General features: G+C 31.1%; 1 pseudogene; it reads right to left on the bottom strand.

The window, feature by feature from the left end:
• Positions 1 to 4576: 4576 nt before the first annotated feature.
• LOC145182088 (uncharacterized) lies at positions 4577 to 5544 on the bottom strand (annotated as a pseudogene).
• Positions 5545 to 9759: the final 4215 nt, after the last annotated feature.

Below are 9759 nucleotides of genomic sequence, written 5' to 3'. Positions count from 1 at the left end.
AGTCAACATCAAAGTAGTCATGACATGATATCAAGAACAAATAGAAGACCTGCAAAGAATGAAGTATAAGTAAGAGAAACAAGTAATATCTATATTTGTAGTGGTCTTACTGATTTCAAAAAATACATATATGAAGTTTTTATATATCTAGGGATATCAACATTACAATAATTAGTTGATTTGAGTTTCTTTGTGCACTTTATTGTATTTCAGGAGCTTAAGATGAGTTATTATAAAAGAAATTCGACATTAAAAGGTGAATTTAATTTGAACAACTTATAGTATTTTTTTGACATGAAACTTAGTAAAGAAGAAAGAATAAAAATAGAATGTTGCACTCTTGAAAGTCTTCAAACCAATTATCAAAGATTTATGTAAAATGAGGATCTCAAGAAAGATGCAAAAAGTTTCAATAAAGTCATAACAGAACCAATTTTGAAGGTAACTCTAGATCAGTTAAAATCATTTCTCTCATTTACCTCAATTTTAACTTGTGATAATTGATTTGCTGTACAATGTCACTAAAAGTTGATTTAATTTTTTAAAATCATAACTCATACACGTAAATTTGTATCTAAGTTACTATACCAACTCTACACATAGTTATTTGGATTTATCTTAAATATTTCAACATGTTTGTAGAAGAAGCCCATGAAATTGGATATTTTAATGGTATTAGAAGAAGTATTAAAAATAATAGCAGCATCTGTTCTGAAAAATATCATGAATTTATATTAAAGCAAAAACGACTGTTAGACCTTCAAAGTTCTATTTTTAATCTTGATGAACAAATACAGCTGGGGAATGTTGCAATGGAAATGGCTAACTAAATAATCCTGATAATGTGGAAAATATTAAGTCAACTTACTTTTCTCAACTTGATTTTTTAAAAAAATGTAAAAAGGAAATGGTAAGCATTTTTTTTAAATGTGGCATTGACAACATGATAATGTTAAGTTCTGTTTTTTATAGAATTATTGTTCTGCTTTAAAGTGGTACTGGCCTATAAAAACTAAAACTGTTAATCCTATGACTTTATTTGAATAAATACATGTACAATGAAAATACTTTCAGTGTAAATAAATAAAAAACTGTTAATGTCCCCATAAACATGTAGAGTCAGCAATTAATATGCAATTTTAACTGCATTTTTAGACAATAATTTCTTCTTAACTGGTCATAGTTTGAGTCTAAACTTTGGCAAAAAGGTTAACATGTTGATAAAGGAATTTGATCAGAATCATCATCATAGCATTTATAAACGCAAAATGGTGGCATTTTTAATAATGGTTTTTAATTTTGTTGTAAAATCTGTGCTGTCAATATCATTATCTCAAGAACAGCAAACTGTAAAATCCTTATTTTGGTCAAACCCCTAGAAAGTGACCTGATAACCAGTGTGCAAATATTTTAGGTATAATCTCCAAGTAGTTAAAAAGATATCCTTGTTCAAAGTTGAAAAACTCTGAAAGCAAGAAAACAAAATAAAATCTCTCTGAAACATTTAAGACACATGTGAGTTATCATTACCAAAACATTTTCTTATGACTGACAATTTAGGTCATTTTTTTACTAAGAAACATATAAACAATATACATTTTTGAAATCTACAATAATTATATTGTTTAAATTTATAAAGTAAAAAAATGGTTAAGGTGGTACTAGCGTATAAAAATTTTGATATTTTATAGGCTAGTACCACCTTAACCATTTTACATGCTATATCTGGATTATTCCTGACCAATGTTTCCTCGTGTTTAACTAATCTTAATTTAAAAGCAATTATAACACTTCTATAGACAAAACAATGTAATACTCTGGAGCTTGAATCTACACTGAAGAAAGGTGAAGGACCATGCACACAACAGATTGAAGCTATATTGCAAAAAGTGAAAGTTGAGCGACAAGCATACCATGGAAAAAGTTTTATTGGAAATCATGTGCATAAAATGCTTCAGGTTCCATTTCTTTTATAAATTAGTTTATTCCAAATCTGAAACATTATTTTTAATTACAATAATAACAAGTAATATAAAATCATGCAATATATCTTTTAAAGAGACATTTTTCTTTTTTAGAAAAACTCTATGCTAAAGTTATGTAATTCTATTTCAAAGCTTCTTTATGATGAAGGATTCTCTGGGAAAAGTCTGTACAAGATAGCAGCCGAAATCATTACAAAACATAAACTACACTTTCATAAATTTTCTGCATGCTATACTATATTCTACTCAAAAAATACGATGACAACAGAAATATTAAATGAACTTAACAAGCTTTATTTGATTTTTTTCTTTTTCTTTCTGTTTATAATGAGTTTCTCAAAGCGCTTTAGAAATTTATTGTGTTTATTGTTATTGAGGTTGAAAAGTATACTGAAACTACATTAATGCCTAGCAAGATATATTTGATGATTTATGATGATTTAACTTGTAAAGCTGGGATTAAAAGTACAACATGATTGATGTTGCTATCACATTTTCTTTAGAAAAAAATATTGTTGAACTGATGCATTTTTATCGCACAACTCGGCCTAAGGCTTTAGTACCTCGAAAGTTACACATACTGGAAGATCACGCTATTCCATTTTTGAAAAAATGGGGCGCTGGCTTTGGATTGTATGGCGAAAAAGGTGAAGAATCAATTTATCTTGAGTTTAAAAATTTAAAGCGTATTTATTAATCTATCCCTTGCCTAACAAAGTGGTTAAAAAGCATCCAAAAATTTTACCATCAGAAAACTAATCCTAAAAGTAGGGTGTTAATTCCAGAATCATGAAAAAGAAAGAAAAAACGAAAATTTTTATTGTTAAAAACACTTTTGGCAACAGCATTTTACATTTCTTAATAATATATATTTCCTTTTTTCTATTATTTGTCTCTAGTAAAAGGCAAAGAAAATGTAGCTGTAATGGTCAATAAGGTAATGCAGAAAAGTGCCTTTTTTGTCCATTAAAAAAATTGAATTCTAAGAACAGGCATAAGAAATAAATAGAAGAAGGTCTCCTCAAACTTTTTCAAGAAATATGGTTAGATTTCAAAGATTAAAAACCTAGAACGTAGGTTCCAAAAAATGTAAACAAATCACGTATAATTAACCAGCCATCTTTCTCAACAACAAATGTTAACGAACGTTTAGATGTTCCTTCTCTTGTTTTAAGTGTTTTAGTACACAACCGGGTTATCGTTAAACTAATTTAAATTAAAACAGCAACAAAAAAACTTGTTTATATTGAAGAATATGCAATTACTTGGTTTCCAGAGAAAAATTATTTTTGTTGCTAAGGGCCGTAACCATTTTGAAAGCGTTGATTTTTTTCCGTAAAATTTGCGCATGCATACAATAACATAGCGCTACCAAACGACCGTGCGCTATTGGGTTTTTTTGTTTATTTGCGTTACTGTGCACCTTCGAAAGAATGAGAACTAGTAATTTCTTGAACAATAGCATAAACAAAGCGCTTTTGTTTGTTTCCAGACTATATATTATCCGCAAAAAAGTCAATCCGATTTATTTTGTTTGTTTCCAGACTATATAAAATCCGCAAAAAGTCAATCCGATTTATTTTGAGGATTAAAACAGTCCGATCGTTAAATATTTTTCACATCAAAACAGTTTTAAGAGAAGTTACATCTGTAAATTTTATTAATATGTTTCCACTTGACTACATGCATCTAGTGTGTCTTGGATGTATGCATAGGGTGCTGTATTTCTTTGAAGGAACTATCAAAGGAACAACTAAAGGGAAATTGTTTGCTAATATGTTAAATCAAATTTCTGAAAAGCTTGTTGCTTTAAATGGTAAACTGCCAAGTGAGTTTGTCAGACAGCCAAGAGCACTAACTGAACTTGATCGATGGAAAGCTACCGAATTCAGATCTTTTTTGCTTTATACTGGTATGGTTGCATTGAAGGATGTTGTACATAGCTCTATTTACAAGCATTTATTAAGTCTGTCTGTTGCTATAAGGTTATTATGTGAAAGTGATGATGCCATGAGAAATTCTAATCTGGAAAATGCTCGACGACTTATTCAGTATTTTTTTGTGAATTCTAGTGAGGTTTATGGTGATTTACTTTGTGTATCAGGGTTGGAAAAAACCCGGGTTTTTTTTAAAAAAACCCAGCCCACTGGGTTTTTTTGGGTTTTATTGGGTTTTTTTGGGTTTTTTTAAAAATAGCTTTTTTTGCTTAGAAAATGAAAGACATAAACCCTATTTTGCATTCAAACTATCTTTAAACATTTAATTTTTTCAAAATAATAATTAAAAACACATGGTAATAGTTATACTTATTTATTGAAAAGAGCTTTTACAAGGAAAATTTAATAAATTGAAGAACTGTAAATAAAATTCTCCTTCCATAATTTTACTTTGTTTGATTATTACAATAATTTTCAATTCTTGTCAGCTTTTCAGATGTTTTTGACAGATTTCCAGTTAAACACTTCCTCTGGGATCATCAAGAATAAACTAAAACAAATCTAAATTACACTTAAATAATAGAAATAGAATTTTTTTCAGAATTTAGATGGTTATACTGAAGTTAAAAACAATTTTTTCTACTACTTATCTACTTATTTATCAGATTTGATATCGTCACAGGAACTGCTGTCAGCTGCTGAGCTATTGTGAAATGATTTGTAAATCTTCACAAGTTTCATTGCCTTATCTGCACCAAGACGATTCCTGATCTTCGACCAGACAAATCCAAAGGTTGAAAACCATCACTCAATTGAGGCTGAGCTAGCAGGACAAGAGTGTAGAGAAGCTAGAAAGCTGCAGAAATTGGCAGAAACCTCTTTATCCCTGATTTGAGATCTAGTAACCTTTCCTTTCATGATGATTCACCATTCTGATGGAGAGATAACCTTCAGTGATTCTGAGAACATTTGTTTGGGGAACACCTCCCTGTCCTTCAAGTTAAGCTTGTATAGTAAACCCAAGAAATCAGGATTTCTGTCCTCTAACCATTGTTCTGCAATGTTTTCATTATCATTATCAATGAAGCTTTTGTAATCATCTACATAGCGATGGTCAGTTATATAGGCCAAAATATGAAAGGGTTGTACAGCATCTTGAAATCTCTTCTTTATTGCATCATAGTATATAGATAGCTCTTCATTCTTTATCAATGAATGCCAGATATGAACTGCGTCAGAGAGATGACAAGAATCACTCTGCATCTTGTCTAAGGCAATCCCCAATTTTTTCATTTCAATAAGAAGACGACTTGCCTCACGTTTGATGGCTATATTCTCAATTATTCTTCCAATATTGGCTGGAAAATCTTCCATCTTCTCTCCATAGATCTCCACGTAGAAGTTATAATTTTTCTGGTATGTCTTAATGCAGGCAACTTGAGAGTTCCAGCGTGTTTCATTTGGCAGCTGAGGCATACATCCACCTTTTTCCTTTAACAAACCATGGGCCATATGCACATTTCTAAAATATTTCTGAACTTTCACAACCTGTTTTAGAATTGTTGAAAAAGAATTGCAAATGTCTTTCTGTAGCAAATTCATATAGTGTGCATTACAGCCATATGTTAACATATCAGGATACTCTTGTTTGATCAGCTCTTTCATTTTCTTCATCTTAGCTTCATTGTCAGTGCAGACACCAAATACAAATTTATTATAATCATTTTTTATGCTAACTATAGCTTCATTGATGATTTTGAAGCAGTATTCTGCAGTTTTCTTTTCTGATCCTGAGTCAACTATGTTGTACAGATAGCTCTTTTTTCCACCATAAAATGAGTGAGCAATTATTGGGTCATTCTGAATACTAGACCATCCATCTTGACAAATTACCAACGTGTCTTTGGTTTCCAGTTCGTTCTTTATCCCAGATGACAGATCATCATAGACTTCATATATTAGATCTCCACCCAGTTTCTTTCGGCTTGGTGGGACATACCCAGGACGAAGAAGAGAGCAAAGTTTCTGAAACTCACAATTTTCCACTGAACTAAAAGACATGTTAGAGCTGAAAAAAAACCGGGCAACTTGCTTGTCTATGGCATCTTTCTGATCATTTGATGTTCTAACTACAAAGTTATTTAAGTTGCTACTTTTAAACCTTTTTGCTGGTGTGGAGCAGGACATAATAGATCCTTCGGAAGTTGAAGTATCTGACTCATTTGACAAGAGGCTAATATTGCTCATTGAGCTTCCAGGTCTTGGTTCTTGTTCATCAGTGTCCTTCTTTCTCTCTTTACACTTCTCCAAATGAATACGAACTCTTTCAATTTTTCCACTAATCTTCTCTGAACAATGGTCACACTGAACACTATTTTTGTCCCCTTCTATCTCACTGACCTCCTTCCACTCCCATCCTTTCTTCCTTCCACTTCCGAATGGCATTCTTATAAAGATTTTTTTCTGAAAAATACACATTGCATCAAAATATGCAAGTTAAATATACTTAATGCTACACAAATAATAATACTGTTTGAATAAAAGTTTCTTGAGTAATTTGTAAGATAGAACACAGGCCTGACTTTGATATGGTTGATGAAAGCCACTGAGATCACTGAAAGTATATTGTAAAAAATACTAAAACTATTTTTTCAGAAATATTTCAAAAAAATCATGTCTTTTAAAAATTTTGATTCTTATTAAATACTATATTCTGATCATATCCATATCCTCTTTTCAATAATAATTACCTTTTAATTAGTCATAATTATGTTTAAATGTTTTCTGAAATAAATAAATCACAGAAAAAAACCAAGCAAAGAGAATCCTTTAAATGAAATATTATTTTAAAAAAACCCAAAAAAACCCGGGTTTTTTTGGGTTTTTTTAACTGGGTTTTTTATGGTGGGTTTTTTAATGCCAACCCTGTTGTGTATACAATGTACATGGACTTTTACATATTTGTGATGATGTAGAGTTTTATGGTGTCTTGCTTGATAGGTTATCTGCCTTTAAGTTTGAAAACTATCATCAGAAGTTGAAAAGATTGATAAGAAGCAAACATAATTCATTGGCTCAAGTATGTAAAAGATTGGATGAACTGAGTGAATACAACCAACCTAAAAAATTAACAAGCAGAATGACCACCACCAAAAAAGGTTCTTATTTTTTAACTGAGGATAGTGTTGTGTTTCTTCAAAAATTGGTTGATGAAGATCATTATGAGTGTTTGTGTTATAGCAAACAGTTTTTAGATGGCTATTTAACAGTTTTTGTTTCTTCAAAGGATATTGGAATCTACTTTATCAGGAATACCATAAATCCTATTCTATGCATTAAAAGAAGAAGCAGCTTTTTATGGAAATGTATTTTTATGGCAGTTAAAGATGGATTTGTTGTTTCTGCTTTAGTGCATTTGGTTAAGCAGAGTAGAGATGGTTGGTATTATTTGATGCCATTTATTTCTTTTATTTACTTTACTTATAACCTTTTTTATATCAATTTTTGCCTCGTTGGATGATGGGGCAAAAAATGGTTAATTAGGGCAAATAAAAAGTACTATGAAAAATATTTTCATATTAAAAAAAAATTTAAAAATAAATTTTATTGAACGAAAAGTTTTTTATTTGTTAAAAAAAATTTTTTTTTAAATGTTTTAAGATTTTGATTAGCTCTTAATGTTTTTCTGGTACCCAACTTTTTTGACAGGTCCTAATATAACTGTTTATTTTCTTTCTCAGGTTGAGAAAGAAAGAATATCAACCAGGGTCTCAAGCAAATTGGAATACTATCCTGATTTTGAAAACAATATTCGTTTTTATAATGATTTGTATATAATAATGCAAGAAAATTTTTAAATTATTTTTTTGTAACCAAAATTAAAAAATATTTACTCAATGAAATATTATTTTCAAATCAAGATTTCATTTTCATCTTTTGTGAGCCAGGTTGACTAAACTTTGAGAAAATGTTTTTTGCGTATATTAGGACCTATAAAAATGTGCATATCTTTTAACTTTTTAATTGACTAGACTATGTATTTAGCCCAATCAAAAGGTTGTACTCTGTAGTTCCGCTAAATGAAATTGGAGTAAAGAAGAAATGTATAGTGCCTTGCATTGGGTAGATGAAGTTAAGAAAATTGTTTATTGGCCACCGAGAGGAAAAAAACCTATCCACCACTACATAAGCAAGTGGTTGTCACGGCAAGAGTTAGATTAATTAAAATCTCATTAGAGAAAGGCACTAAAGACATGTGTAATGACTGTATGCAACTTGATTCCGAATTTTCTCGTAGTGAATTTGCAGAACAAGGTATTTATTATTCTGTTTTGTCCTTATAATATATAACAAACTTTAGTATAATGTATGTTTTTTTTCTTAGGTGACGTTCAGCCACTCAGTCCATATCAAGAAAAAAGTCCAAGTATATCAATTGAAAATAGTTTTTCTCAAAGTACTTCAAACACTTTTTCCTCTAATCCTCATTTAAAAGTGCCAAGTTGTGATAGATGCTCTCCAAGACAAATAGTGTCGCATGACTTATCCTCAGAAATATAATTCATTGTAACAGAAAAAAGGAAAAAAAAAGAAAACATATGTCCAGTTTCACCACAGTGCTCCTCTAGCTTTTTATTATCAAAGAGTCAACTAGATAGGCTAAAAACAGAAACGGTCTACTTGGGAACTACAGAGAACCACCTCCTTCATTTAAGTACATGGATGAAAGACGTAAGTTTAACTATCTTTTAAGTATAATTATATTATATATGTTATAATAGTCTTACAATTCTCAACAAAAGTCATGACCTGCCATGAGTGTTGAGTGTTCACCTTATAATCAAAAGTTTCACCATTAAAACTGCATCTTTTTTTTTGCACTTACTAAGTTTATATCTATGTTATGGGGTTAAGAGTTGTAATGTTAAATGGACTGCAATTGCCACTACCGTCCATTTACCATATGGGATGTAAACTAATAAAAAGTAGACTGGCATCACAATTTTCATTGTTACATTTAGGTTGGCAATATGCATTTTTTATGGAGATAGTAGAAGTTAAGTCAACCCAAGGAGAAATTCTTGCTGCACTAGAAAGGCTAGGACAGTAAGGGTCTGCGTCTCGTTATTTTTTTAAATCGAGACGAGACGAGACGATCCTAAAAGCTTTGTCCCGATTAGCGATTAATATCGAGACAATTTTCAATTTTCACTCGAAATCCGGGACGATACCGAGACGAGACGAGATGTCCCGGACAAAATAGAAGCTTCACAATTTCCCGGAATTTACATCTTTTTAACGGGACATAACGAGACATAACGAGACATAACGAGACATACTAGTTAATCCTTAATGTGAAATTTAGTATTCTGCTGGGGGGCTCGGCCATTACAACTGTTTTGGTTACTTTATCGTAATTAAACTATTTACCGAGGCTTAACAAGACAAATAAAAATTGAAATGAAAATTTGCATGTGTTTCATTTATTTTATTTGTGATTGCTGTACTGTAATGCACATTAACTAAATTTTATTGGCAATAAATAAAAGTTTTTAATTACAAACTTTGTCAAACAATTCATTTACTTGTGTCACTAGTTGAAGGTGCATCAGTTGGAGCTTTGGATGGTCCAGCAAAAGGAGCTGGAGCAGAACTCCTTGAACTGGTGATTCATGGCGTAATACCTGGTACATGAGATGTTGTAGCAGTAGAGATTCTAGAGGAGGCCGTACTTGCTCGTGACATCGGCTGACTTGGCAGTCTTGGATTAGGCTGAATCTCAACTACATCATCTGATTCAACAACATTGGCTTGATCACTCTCTTGAGGCAACAAAT

Source organism: Hydra viridissima, unplaced genomic scaffold (assembly GCF_058129835.1).
Source record: "Hydra viridissima isolate aposymbiotic clone 2 unplaced genomic scaffold, HvirCarnegie_v1 scaffold_1, whole genome shotgun sequence".
NCBI classification, from domain to species: Eukaryota; Metazoa; Cnidaria; class Hydrozoa; order Anthoathecata; family Hydridae; genus Hydra; species Hydra viridissima.
Note: the sequence above shows the minus strand (reverse complement) of the source record. Positions and strands in the feature narration are given on the sequence as shown.